The sequence below is a fragment of the Mauremys mutica genome, chromosome 4 (genome assembly GCF_020497125.1).
Source record: "Mauremys mutica isolate MM-2020 ecotype Southern chromosome 4, ASM2049712v1, whole genome shotgun sequence".
NCBI lineage: Eukaryota > Metazoa > Chordata > Testudines > Geoemydidae > Mauremys > Mauremys mutica.
The window spans coordinates 3,603,385-3,617,740 of record NC_059075.1 but is presented as its reverse complement, the minus strand read 5'-3'; the positions used below and the strand labels follow the sequence as shown (position 1 = coordinate 3,617,740).

Genomic DNA, 14,356 nt, shown 5'->3' with positions numbered 1-14,356 from the left:
AAGATACAGGAACATGCATAACTCAGATACAAGTGAATTATTACATTTAACTAATCTCCCAGTATTTGATTTAAATCACCTATAATTAAAAAGCAGAGTAACTGAAAATCATTTCAATCTTTCCAGGACATTTTAGTTATACATAATAGTATAAAAATGTTTTTTAAAACAGAACTGTAGAACAAGTAAATTTTCTTTTAAATTTAAATATGAAATTCTCAATAGTGCCTGAGAATTTTTATACCTCATTGAGATCAGTTAAAAAAGCAGTTGAATATATTACCAACAGTATATACAAAGACATGCATACATAATTATCTCACTTTGTCAAGTGGGAAAGTAGCCAAGAATGCAGTGGCATATGGTATCAAATTAAATAAAATATTTTTCCTTACTGAACAAAATCAACATAACTTTCACCACTTAAAAACTGATCAATTTTGTCCCCACACCACCTAAGGTACTAAACCACAAAAAAGTTTCCCACGGCCCACTAATATCCTCAAGTATACATGGAATCATTTGAGACCTGAACTCAAATCTAGCATAGACTGCAGTATGGATGTTTTAATATATTTAAGAATATGCACATTACGTCAAATCTGATAAGATTTTTTTTTTTTTTAAGAACCCCTGTGATCTCTCACTAGTTCATAACATTAATTTGTTCTCTTTCGGCCTAAATAAAAATAAAGGCTGTAGGATTATTTCTAGAGACAGAAGATTTAGGCAGGAAATAAATGACCAGTCTAATGACAGGGTTTAACTCCACACTACCAAGTTTCCCGCAGTTAAAATTATCTTTAACAGTAGATGATGATCCGGAAAAAAAGATTTAATAGCTTGCGCATAGAGAAGTCAGTCTAAATTGCATCTTTCTGGGGAGAAGGATTAGTTTGAGGGAAACTATCATCTTAAGAACATAAGAACGGCCATGCTGGGTCAGACCAATGATCCTTCTAGCGCAGTATCCTGTCTTCCCAAAATGTTCAATACTAGCTGCTTCAGAGGGAATGAACAGAACAGGCAGTCATCAAGTGATCCATCCCCTGACGTCGACTCCAAACTTCTGGAAGTCAGAGGCTAGGGACAGCCAGAGCATGGAGTTGCATCCTTGGCTACTATCCTCCATGAATTTATCTAATTCTTTTTTAAACCCTCTTATAGTTTTGGCCTGCATAACATCCCCTGGCAACGAGTTCCATAGGTTGACTGCGGTGTATGAAGATATACTTCCTCTTGTTTTAAACCTGCTGCCTATTAATTTTATTAGGTGACTCCTGGTTCTTGTGTTATGTGATTGATTGTATCCTCTTAAAAATAAAGATGTGAAGATCTAATCCAAACCTGGCCTCCCATAATCACAGGAAGTTCAAAGTCTGACCTCCTGTCATAACACAAACTATGGGGCTTCCCCAAAATAATTCCTACAGCATATCTTTTAGAAAAACATTCTTCCCCACTTCCAGAAAGCGGTAGACCTTAAGGAAAGTTAGGCACACAGAGGCTGTTTATTGTTTTAAGATCTGTTTTCTCTTAAATGCTTTGAATTCAAGAAAATCTGGAACATTTTATCCATAGAATTACCAAATATTAAGAGACAAATGATACACTGCTATACTACCTTGAAATCCTTTTTTAAATTCTTCAAAACTAAGTCGACATCCAAAGCTAAATAAACTTGCCGGCAAGTTAAAGAAGTATAGCCTGGATGAATGGACTATAAGGTGGATAGAAAGCTGGCTAGATTGTCGGGCTCAACGGGTACTGATCAACGGCTCAATGTCTAGTATGTTGGCAGCCGGTATCAAGCAGAGTGCCCCAGGGGTCGGTCCTGGGGCCGGTTTTGTTCAACATCTTTCTTAATGATCTGGATGATGGGATGAATTGCACCCTTAGCTAATTCGCATATGACACTAAGCTGCGGGGAAAGGTAGATAACGCTGGAGGGTAGGGATAGGGTCCAGAGTGACCTAGACAAATTGGAGCATTGGGCCAAAAGAAATCTGATGAGGTTCAACAAGGATAAGTGCAGAGTCCTGCATTTAGGAAGGAAGAATCCCATGCACAGCTACAGGCTGAGGACCGACTGGCTACGCAGCATTTCTGCAGAAAAGAACCTAGGTGTTACAGTGGACGAGAAGCTGGATATGAATCAACAGTGTGCCCTTGTTGCCAAGAAGGCTAATGGCATTTTGGGCTGTATAAGTAGGGGCATTGCTAGCAGATCGAGGGACATGATCATTCCCCTCTATTCAGCATTGGTGAGGCCTCATCTGGAGTACTGTCCAGTTTTGGGCCCCACACTACAAGAAGAATGTTTTGGAAAATTGGAGAGAGTACAGCGGAGGACAACAAAAATGATTAGGGGGCTGGACCACATGACTTATGAGGAGAGGCTGAGGGAACTGGGATTGTTTAGTCTTCAGAAAAGAAGAATAGAGGGGGGATTTGATAGCTGCTTTCAAAAGGGGGTTCCAAAGAGGATGGAACTAGACTGTTCTCAGTGGTAGCAGATGACGGAACAAGGAGTAAGGATCTCAAGTTGCAGTGGGGGAGGCTTAGGTTGGATATTAGGAAAAACTTTTTCACTAGGAGGGTGGTGAAGCACTGGAATGGGTTCCCTAGGGAGATGGTGGAATCTCCTTCCTTAGAGGTTTTTAAGGTCAGGCTTGACAAAGCCCTAGCTGGGATGATTTACTTGGGGATGGTCCTGCTTTGAACAGTGGGTTGGACTAGATGACCCCCTGAGGTCCTTCCAACCCTGATATTCTATGATTCTAAACCCAGACTTGGTATGGAACTCATTGTAGTGTACCCAATAACAGTACCTATATCCCTCCTTAAGTTGTCTTTGTGAAAATTATATAAATTCATTCAGATCCTTCAGCCTTTCCTTACTTCTCACCTGCTTTCTGGGCAGATGAATATATATTATTCATAAAAAGATTCAGAGGCTTAGGTTCCTTTCAACATCTTGCAGTAATTTTTTTTCTCTTTCTCTTTTCAAAGTTGTCTGAAGCTACACAGAACAGAATCCACACAGTTTTCTTGCCTTTGTATTCATTAAGCTAAAAACAGATATAGTCTTGTATAACCAATTTTAAACTAAAATGGAAAGGAAAAAAACAGTTACCTATGTGACGTTATTGATATAAATGGGGACCATATAGAACATGGGTTGCAACCAAGGTCCTGTAGTGGCACCAAACCTTGGGTAAAGGGGGTCATCTAAGGTGTCTAAGACCAGGTTCTGGGTTGCTGGTTATGATTATGCTGTCTGTATGTCTGCGTATCATTTTGTAGTTGAAGTTATAAGTATTGGCTCTGTAATGTCTGTATTCTGTATTATGCTCTGCCTCTGGGAAGTGTCCCAGACAAAGCTGATGTTAGCCCGGCATAGCTGGCTTGATGGCCCATTAAAGGGCCATCAGCTACACAATTGACCCATGGAGAGAAGGCAGACACGCCTTGTGACTCAGCAAAGTATGCAGGGACTGGCCCATGTGACTCCAGACTCCATTTTATTTTTGCTGTAAATTTCCACAGTGAAGACAAAGGGATTCTTACACCTGGAAAAGTCTATATAAGGCTAATGCCTCATCTCCATCTTGTCTTCAATCCTGCTTCTGACCTCTGGAAGGACTTAGCTACAAACTGAAGCTCTGCACGAAGGACTGTTGACCCATCCCAGCGGGGGATGTCCCAGAGACTTAATCTGAACCTGCAGTTTACTCCAGCACTGCTGCAAGCCTGAACTAAGAACTTTGCCATTACTGTATGTAATTGATTCCATTTAACCAATTCTACCTCTCTTCTCTACCTTTTTCCCTTTGTAAATAAACCTTTAGATTTTAGATTCTAAAGGATTGGCAACAGCGTGATTTGTGGGTAAGATCTGATGTGTATATTGACCTGGGTCTGGGGCTTGGTCCTTTGGGATCGAGGGAACCTTTTTCTTTTATTGGGGTGTTGGTTTTCATAACCATTCATCCCCAGGACGAGTGCACTGGTGGTGATACTGGGAGACTGGAGTGTCTAAGGAAATTGCTCGTGTGACTTGTGGTTAGCCAGTGGGGTGAGACCAAAGTCCTTTTTGTCTGGCTGGTTTGGTTTGCCTTAGAGGTGGAAAAACCCCAGCCTAGGGCTGTGACTGCCCAGTTTAAGCAATTGGTCCTGATTTGGCACTCTCAGTTGGGTCCCGCCAGAATAGCTCCGTCACAACCTACCTTTCCTAATTTTGTTCTTCGAGATGTATAGCTCATGTCCATTTCATTCTAGGTGTGTGTGCACCCACGTGCACAGTCCTCAGAGATTTTTGCCTTTGTGGTATCCGTAGGGTCAGCTGTGGTGCCCCCTTGAGTGTCATGCTCATGCGCTGGTATATTAGGTGCTGCCGACCCTACGCCCTCTCAGTTCCTTCTTGCTGGCAACTCCAATAGAGGGGTAGGTGGGTGGGTAATGGAATGGACATGAGCAACTCATCTTGAAGAACAACAGTTATGAAAGGTAGGTAACTGTTTTTTTGTTGTTTGTTTGTTTTTTTGACTGCTTGCTCATGTCAATTACATTTTAGGTGACTCACAAACTGTATACTCAGAGGTGGGCTGGGAGTTCACAGTCTCGCAGCTTGCAGTACTACTTTACCGAAGCCAGCATCATCCCAGGACTGCTGGATAAGTGTATAATGGGACGTGAACTGTGGACAGACGACCAGGTGGCCGCCCTACAGATGTCCTGGAAAGGCACTTGGGCTAGGAAAGCTGCCAAAGAGACTTGCACCCTGGTTGAAAGGGCAGTTATAATCGCCAGAGGTAGCACCTTTGCCTGATCATAGCATCAGCAAATGCAGGCAGTAATCCAAGAAAAAATTCTTTGAGCCAACACTGGACGACCTTTTATCCTGTTGGTCACTGTAACAAATAATTGTGTTGACTTGCGGAATGGCTTCATCCTTTCAATGTAGAAGGCTAGTGCCCTCCTGACATCTAGGGAATTCAACCTACGCTCCTACTCTGACTGATGCAGCTTTGGAAAAAAGACAGGTAAGTAAATGTCCTGGCCAGTATGAAACTGAGAGACCACCTTGGACAGGAAAGCCGATTGTGGCTGCAGCTGGACATTGTCTTTGTAATAGACCATATAGGGAGGTAAGCACCCTAATCTCAGAGACTCAGCAGGCAGATGTTATTCCAACCAAGAATGCAACCTTTCAGGAAACAAGAAGAAGAGAGCAGGAAGCCAGAGGCTCAAAGGGGGCACAAGTTTCAGGTCCCACGGAGCAACGGGGTCCCTGCCGTGTAGGTAGAGGTGCTCGAGGCCCTTGAGGAACTTGGCAGTCATGTCCTGGGTGAAAACCAACCTACCCTGGAGCGGTGGATGGAAGGTCAAGATAGTGGCCTAGTGCAGTAGTTTTCAAACTTTTTTTTTCTGGCAAAGCATTTGAAGAAAATTCTTGATGCCCGCGACCCAATGGAGCTGGGGATATGGGGTTTGGGGTGTGGTAGGGGCTCAGAGCTGGGGCAGAGGGTTGGAATGCAGGGGTGAGGGCTGTGGGGTGGGGCCGGGAATGAGAGGTTCAAGGTTTGGGAGGGCTCAGGGCTGGGGTAAGGGGTTGGGGTGCGGGAGGGAGTCAGGGCTCTGGGATGAAGATGCTGGCTCTGGGGTGGGGTGCATGAACGGGCTCTAGGTTGGGGGGGGACTCAGCGCTGGGACAGAGGATTGGGGTGCGGGCTTACCTCAGGTGTCTCCTAGTCAGTGGTGCAATAGGGGTGCTAAGGCAGGCTTCCTGCCTATTCTGGCACTGCAGATTGTGCTGCACCCCGGAAGCAGCCAACAGCAAGTCTGGCTCCTAGGCAGAGGCACAAAAGCTGCTCCGTGCGGCTCTCAGCCCCAGACACCCCCCCCCCCCAAACTGCAGAGTGTAACCTGAAGATATTATATCGAGCACCCAATGATCTGAGGTCAGCCAAGACCAGGCCAACCGGAAATGGCACAGGAGATTGAGGAAAAAGTGGGAGACTGGAGCGCTGTCCTCGAGCGCATCCCCAAAATGTCTGCTTCTAGCCTCCTTGGTTTCCGGAAGAGCCAGGCTGAGCAGATGAACGGGAAGACGATGGGTGTCGCCGCTTAGACCCCTTGTCTCTATCCTTTCTCCTGTAGGTGTTCAGCCGGGGAGTCCCCCAGGACCTGGACTGGGGAGGTGGAGGACAGAACAGCTTCCTGGCCTGCTATGGGGTATGAAGGCCCAAGGAGTGGAGAGTGGCACAGGAGTCTTTAAAGTCATGGAGCCTTGTGTTCGTGAGCTCAGAGAAGAGCCCTGCCCCCTCTAATGGGAGATCCTGAATACTGGCCTGCATCTCCTGGGATAACCCGGAGAACTGCAAGCAGGAGCTGCGCCTCATGGCCACTGCAAAGGTGACCACCCTGGCTGAGTCTGTAGCATCCCAGGCCATTTGCAGGGCCCTCTCGCCATTGCTGTGCCTTTGTCCACCAAAGCGGCAAACTCCTGGGCTCGGTCCTGTGGGAGGGCCTCCTAGTATTTCGTAGAATATTAGGGTTGGAAGAGACCTCAGGAGGTCATCTAGTCCAATCCCATGCTCAAAGCAGGGCCAATACCAACTAAATCATCCCAACCAAGGCTTTGTCAAGTTGGACCTTAAAAACCTCTAAGGATGGAGGTTCCACCACCTCCTTAGGTAACCAGTGCTTCACCACCCTCCTAATGAAATAGTGTTTCCTAATATCCAACCTAAACCTCCCCCACTGCAACCTGAGACCATTTCTTCTTATTCTTTCATCTGCCACCACTGAGAACAGCCGAGCTCCATCCTCTTTGGAACCCCTCTTCCAGTAGTTGAAGGCAGCTATCAAATCCCCCCTCACTCTTCTCTTCTGCAGACTAAATAACCCCAGTTCCCTCACCCTTTCCTCGCAAGTCATGTGCCCCAACCCCCTAATCATTTTTGTTGCCCTCTGCTGGACTCTCTCCAATTTGTCCACATCCCTTGTGTAGTGGGGGACCAAAACTGGATGCAATACTCCAGGTGTGGCCTCACCAGTGTCGAATAGAGAGGAATATTCACTTCCCTCGATCTGCTGGCAATTATCCTACTAATACAGCCCAATATGCCGTTCGCCTTCTTGGCAACGAGCGCACACTACTGACTCATATCCAGCTTCTTGTCCACTGTAATCCCCAAGTCGCTTTCTGCAGAGCTGCTGCTTAGCCAGTCGGTCCCCAGCCTGTAGCGGTACATGGGATTCTTCCTTCCTAAGTGCATGACTCTGCACCTGTCTTTGTTGAACCTCATCAGATTTCTTTTGGCCCAATCCTCCAATTTGTCTAGGTCACTCTGGACCCTATCCCTACCCTCCAGCGTTATCTACCTCTCCCCGCAGCTTAATGTCATCTGCGAATTGGCTGAGGGTGCAATTCATCCCATCATCCAGATCATTAAGAAAGATTTTGAACAAAACCAGCCCCAGGACCGACCCCTGGGGCACTCTGCTTGATACCGGCTGCCAACTACACATCGAGCCGTTGATCAGTACCCGTTGAGCCCGACAATCTAGCCAGCTTTCTATCCACCTTATAGTCCATTCATCCAGTCCATACTTTTTCAACTTGCTGGCAAGAATACTGTGGGAGACCGTATCAAAAGCTTTGCTAAAGTCAAGATATATCACATCCACCACTTTTCCCATATCCATAGAGCTAGTTATCTCATCATAGAAGGCAATCAGGTTGGTCAGGCATGATTTGCCCTTGGTGAAACCATGCTGACTGTTCCTGATCATCTTTCTCTCCTCCAAGTGCTTCAAAATGCATTCCCGGTGGACCTGCTCTATGATTTTGCCGGGGACTGAAGTGAGGCTGACCGGTCTGTAGTTCCCTGGGTTCTCTTTCTTCGCTTTTTTAAATATGGGCACTATATTTGCCTTTTTCCAATCATCTGGGACCTCCCCTGATTTCCACGAATTTTCAAAGATAATGGCCAATGGCTCTGCAATCACATCAGCCAACTCCCTCAGCACCCTTGGATGCATTAGATCTGGACCCATGGACTTGCGCACGTCCAGCTTCTCTAAATAGTCCTTAACCAGTTCTTTCACTATTGAGGGCTGCTCACCTCCTCACAATACTGTTTTGCCCAGTGCTGCAGTCTGGGAGCTGACCCTGACTGTGAAGACCGTTGCAAAAACAGCATTGAGTACTTCAGCTTTTTACACATCATCTGTCACTATGTTGCCTCCCTCATTCAGTATGGGTACCACACTTTTCCTGACCACCTTCTTGTTGCTAATATACCTGTAGAAACCCTTCTTGTTACCCTTCACATCCCTTGCTAGCTGCAATTCCAATTATGCCTTGGCCTTCCTGATGACACCCCTGCATGCTCTAGCAATATCTTTATACTCCTCCCTAATCATCATCTGTCCAAATTTCCACTTCTTGTAAGCTTCCTTTTTGAGTTTAAGCTCACCGAAGATTTCACTGTTAAGCCAAGCTGGTCGCCTGCCATATTTGCTATTCTTTCTGCACTTTGGGACGGTTTGTTCCTGTGCCCTCAATAAGGCTTCTTTAAAATACAGCCAGCTCTCCTGGACTCCTTGCCCCCTCATATTAGCGTCCCAGGGGATCCTGCCCATCAATTCCCTAAGGGAGTTAAAGTCTGCTTTTCTGAAGTCCAGGGTCTGTATATTGCTACTCTCCTTTCTTCCTTTTGTCAGGATCCTGAACTCAACCATCTCATGGTCACTGCTGCCTAAGTTGCCCACTTTTACTTCCCCTACCAATTCTTCCCGGTTTGCGAGCAGCAGGTCAAGAGGAGCCCGGCCCGTAGTTGGTTCCTCCAGAACCTGTACCAGGAAGCTGTCCCCAACACTCTCCAAAAACTTCCTGGATTGTCTGTGCACTGCTGTATTGCTCTCCCAGCAGATGTTAGGGTGATTGAAGTCCCCCATTAGAACCAGGGTCTGTGATCTGGAAACTTCAGTTAGTTGTCCGAAGAAAGCCTCGTCTACCCCATCCTTCTGATCCGGTGGTCTATAGCAGCGGTCCCCAACCTTTTTGGCACCAGGGACCGGTTTCGTAGAAAAAAAAATTTCCGCGGACTTGTGGGATGGTTTTGGGACAATTCAAGCGCATTACATTTATTTTTGTACTTTTATTTCTATTATTATTGTAATATATAATGAAATAATCATACAACTGACCATAATGCAGAATTAGTGGGAGCCCTGAGCTTGTTTTCCTGCAACTAGACGGAGACACGCTGCTTGATGTGCTAAGGCTCGGTTCGCGGCCCGGTTCCTAACAGGCCGTGGACCGGTACCGGTCCGCGGCCCGGGGGTTGGGGACCCCTGGTCTATAGCACACGCCTACCATGACATCGCCCTTGTTGCTCTCGCCTCTAAACTTAACCCAAAGACTCTCAACAGGCTTTTCTCCAGTTTCAAACTGGAGCTCTGAGCAATCATACTACTCTCTTACATAAAATGCAACTCCTCCACCTTTCCTCACATACCTGTCCTTCCTGAACAGTTTATACCCCTCCATAACAGTGCTCCAGTCATGTGAACTGCCTCATCAAGTTTCTGTTATTCCAATCACGTCATAGTTCCTTGATTGTGCCAGGACTTCGACTTCTTCCAATTTTCTAAGAGAGTCCCACAGATTAAAATTCCCTAACAGAGCCTGGTGGTTAGACACCTGAAACTGCAGGCTGGCTGTCAAATAAACATTTCTGCCAAACAAGTCTAGTCTCTTGGCATCTTTGCTTTTTGGAGTGCCACTGACTTGGCCCTGCCTGTCCCTTTCATTCACAGTGGACATGACCAGTGACGTTGCTGGAGGGTGGGTGTATGAATATTTGAACCCTTTTGCAAGGACGTAGTACTTCTTTTCTGCCTTCTTAGAAGTAGGCAGAATGGAAGAGGGGGGCTGCCACAGTGAGTTGCAAACCTTAAGGACCCCTGGGTGGACAGGCAGTGTGACCCAGTCTGGGGTGGAAGAGGATATAATATTAAGAGATCAGACTTCTCTGTGAACTCCTCAATTTTTAAGTTCAAATAGGCAGTCACCCTTTTAAGGAGGGCCTAGTGCTCCTTGAAGTCATCAGAAGGACTCCCCTTTTGGAAGGGACCTGCTACCGCTTCATCCAGAATGACAATGATGATTGCACCGCTCTCCAGGGATGGCGCCTTATGTGTTGGAGTTTCCTGTGCTGCCTCCATGTCAAATTCAGTACTGTGTTCCGACTGTGGTGCCGGCAGCAGTTTGTCAGAGGTGGTGAGGGAGGACTGGTGGGAATATGAGACCGGATCATCAGTACAGTCCATGGGTTCCAGCATGGTCATTGAGTGGGCCACTGTCCCTGCTACCATGCCGCTGCTGCAGATGCCACACTGGTCTCGTGGGTCAGCAGCAAATCACCCCTCCTTGGCAAGGGGCTGAACTCCTGGCATGACTCGTACCACTGCCCTTGTGGCGACCAGGGTGGAGCCTTGGAGGCCTGTGTCTGCCAACTGACCCTGGTTGGCGACTGGTGAGATGAGGGCAAGGATCGGTGCCTTCCTGACAAATGATACCAGGGAGGTGGAGACCAGTGCCGTGATAGGGAGCAATCCCGCCCCAATGGGGACCGACATCTAAGAGACCATCTAGGTGAAGATGACCTGCACCACGACAATCTTTGGCGGGAAACTCACCAGTACCAGGGATACAGGGATTGGTGCCTCAACTCTGGTGTTCCATGCCTTGTAGGAAGAGAGTGCGGCACTAGGGTCCTGGGCCTTCTGACCAAAGACCAAGAGTGCGGTGCTGGGGTCCTAGCCGCAGAGATGGGTATCTATGCCTGCGGTCCCAAACCCAGGCCCCGAGTCTCAGAGCCCAGGTCATTTGACTCAGGCTTGCAAGGCGAAAAATAGCAGTGTAGACATTTGGGCTCAGGCTGGAGCCCAGGCTCTGAGGCCCACCCCCATCATGGGATTTCAGAGCCTGAATGTCTACCCTGGAATTTTTAGCCCTGCAGCCTGCAAGACAGCTGACATGGGCCAACCACAGCCATGCTGTGGGTTTTTTATAGCAGTGTAGATATACCCAAAGAGATTACAGTTAAATGGTCAGCAAAGCTTCAGCTGTCTGGATGCACCTCATGCAACATTTCTACATCTGTCCGTATGTGCAGCTTGACTGCTTTGAAATACTACACATCCTGCAATAAGAAGAATCAAGAGTATGCATTGTCCTTTTATCACATGATGGCATGAAAAATGCTAGTGATGACACATTGTAATCTCAGTTTGTAAAATTGAATAATTGCTTCTCTGTTGTGTCTTTAATCGCCTTAAGAACAACAAAAAGCACTCCAACTGCAGCACAATTCTCTCCAAATAGCTGTGTTTCTTAGTCAGCACAGACACAGTCTCGTTAAACTCCAATTGATACTGCTGGAAAGGATGATGGCTAAGCAATGTATTCATGTTGAGCCCATCACCCTGGTATCTGGGCACAAACAGGATGGGTTATTTAGGAGTATTGCAAACATATTGCTTAAGAGTCAGTTTATCCCTACAACCTTAGCCACCATTAGATATATCAGAAATGCAATGCATTTGATTGTATGTATGCATGCTATATCACTATGTATCAAAAGAGCATCACATTGATCTGTAGCCTTGGGGTCCTTTTGGAGTCTTTGCTCCTGCTGGAGTCTCAAATAGCTACAGCAGTGAAAGATGACTTTTTCCACCTGAAAATGGCTAAAAGCCTGTGCCCCCATCCTGTCAGATGATGACTTGAACACAGCAATGCATACCTGTGTGACCTCCAGGCTGGAGGTCTACTATAATTCACTATGACTACCTATGAGTATGCAAATCTTTACAAAGCTTCAGTCCAGAACGCAGCCTGCCCCCAGAACACAAACAGTGGAAAACAGCAGGTCACCCTGATGTTACCACACTACTAAATCAAATTCAGAGTCTGATCTTAATTTTCAAAATCCTCTGTGTAACTGTCTGAATAGGACACCTCTCTCAGTGCAATAATTCTCTTTCAAGTACATTTCCTCACAAGTTAGGAATTTGTCAACCTGAAGAGTGGAGCCTGTGAAAATGAGAGACCAGGCTTGGCAACAGGGCCATGCCTTTGGCACCTGTGACTGAAGCTATTTAGAATGATGTTGTGGCCTTCAGAACCACATGTAAGACTCACTCATTTGACTTGGCTTTCCTGCAGTCTCAGGGCTGGTCTACACTATAGGGGAAAATCGATCTAAGATACGCAACTTCAGTTACGTGAATAACGTAGCTGAAGTCGAAGCATCTTATATCGAATTACCTACCGTCCTCACGGCACGGGATCGATGTCCGCGGCTCCCCATGTCGACTCCGCTACCGCCGTTCGGGTTGGTGGAGTTCCGGAGTCGACAGGAGCGCGTTCGGGGATAGATATATCGAGTCTAGATGAGACGCGATATATCGATCCCCGAGAAATCGATTGCTACCCGCCAATACATTCCTATAACATTTAATGCTATTTTGGACTCCCTCCACCCCAATTTAAAATTAATTACAAATCCCTATTTCGTTAAGTAATTCCGCCATCTTGCAAACAGTGAAATGAATGCCTTATATTCTTCTATGACTTCATTTGGTGCATACATAGATGTTGATTTTTCTACTGAACTTATTTCTAATTACTTACTTTATGGTTATAGCAATATATATATATGATACATTTCTGTGGTGTTCTTCATACTGACAAGACTACTGTTTTGTACTACCAAAATCAAAGATTTGTTAAGAGTGAATCCATTTTGTTATGTTAATCCTTTGCATTGGTCAGGCACAGAGGCATAGTGCTGACCTCACCTAGTTTACCCTTCAGTATAACTGAAGTGCATGGTCTCTGCTATGTTTTTATAGCAGGTCAGGTAATGCATGCTAGTTACTTCATGGTAAAAAACACATCTTGTCATTAGCCAAACATAACATAACCCTTTTTTTCCCACTAACGGCATGATCCCAGGAAAACATGATTTACAAACACATTAGAGAGACACTGTAACATCTTTTATTGGACCAACTTCACTTGGTCAGAGAGACTAGCTTTTGAGCTTATACTGCTGAAGTCGACGTACTCAGATCTACTTACCGCTGTGTATTCACTGTGGTAAGTCGATGGCTGATGCTCTCCCGTCGACTCCGCCTGTGCCTCTCACCCCGGTGGCATACCGGAGTCGATGGGAGAGTGCTCAGCAGTTGATTTATCGCATCTAGACTAGACATGATAAATCGACCTCCGCTGGATCAATCACTGCCCATCAATCCAGCGGGTAATGTAGACTAGCCCCAACAAGCATGAAAGGGAAAGTAAGGGAGGGGGAAAAAGCAGCCTGGGGAGGCGAGATGTTAGTGGGTTATAGATTGGTGGGTTATGACTTAGCTGATGTTGGTCCTGCTTTGGATTAGATGGCCTCCTGAGGTCTTTTCCAACCCTGACATTCCATGATTGTTATAATGAACTGTAAATCTGGTGTCTCTAGTCCATGATTTTCAGAGTCTAGAAAAGTTATGAATTTAAGCTCATCTTCTGAAGGTGTTCATAGTACAAGAAAAAAAGTTACAGCCCAGTATCCAGACAACTGCATATAGACTCAATGGAATAACCGGATAAGGATCAAATTGTGATAATGTTAGTAAATGTTTCAGCTGCAGCCAGTAGTCATATCTTCACTAATGATTATATGTAGCTGTAAAGTTAAAAAAATATAACAGAAGTTCAAGGAATATTATTTTATAATCTTACAAGTTAATTTAAATTATATTTTGCATAATTAATTGCATCATTTTTCATCTGCTATTTTTCAAAGGTACAGTGAGACTCCTGCAAGAGGTGGGAACAGGTGTCCTGCCTTCCAGAGAGAACCAATGAAGCCATCCTAAGCAATAGGAAAGAATATAGCTGCACAAAGCATGTATAGCTGTTTACAAAACACTTACATTGTATAATTATTTGTGAAGATAAATATTTTGGTTTTCTTGCAATCATACAGTTGAAATGCAAATGAGTAATATTTAGAGCAGTTCAGTTTTAATGTCCATTTGAATTAAAATAGTAATTGTTTCTTAAACCACACTCAGATGCTTGTTTTGGCAAGAATGCAAGGTAAAGCAAGCCACCCCTTTTTCTACCATGGTCACATTTTCCAGATGAGACCACCCCCCCTCCTTGTCCACATGTCAGAAGGTAACGAACTGACGGATAGGCGACCCCCCTGGCCAGAGGGCTGGGAAAGGCAAAGGCAGCAAACGGTGACAGGGACTAGCAGCTGTCAGTAAACGCTAC

At 45.6% G+C, this 14,356-nt stretch overlaps 1 protein-coding gene across 2 annotated transcripts in view; it reads right to left on the bottom strand.

Annotated features, from left to right (window-relative positions):
- Positions 1–14,356, bottom strand: part of FANCM (FA complementation group M) — a 152,731-nt gene that overhangs the window by 80,371 nt on the left and 58,004 nt on the right. The window lies entirely within an intron of this gene.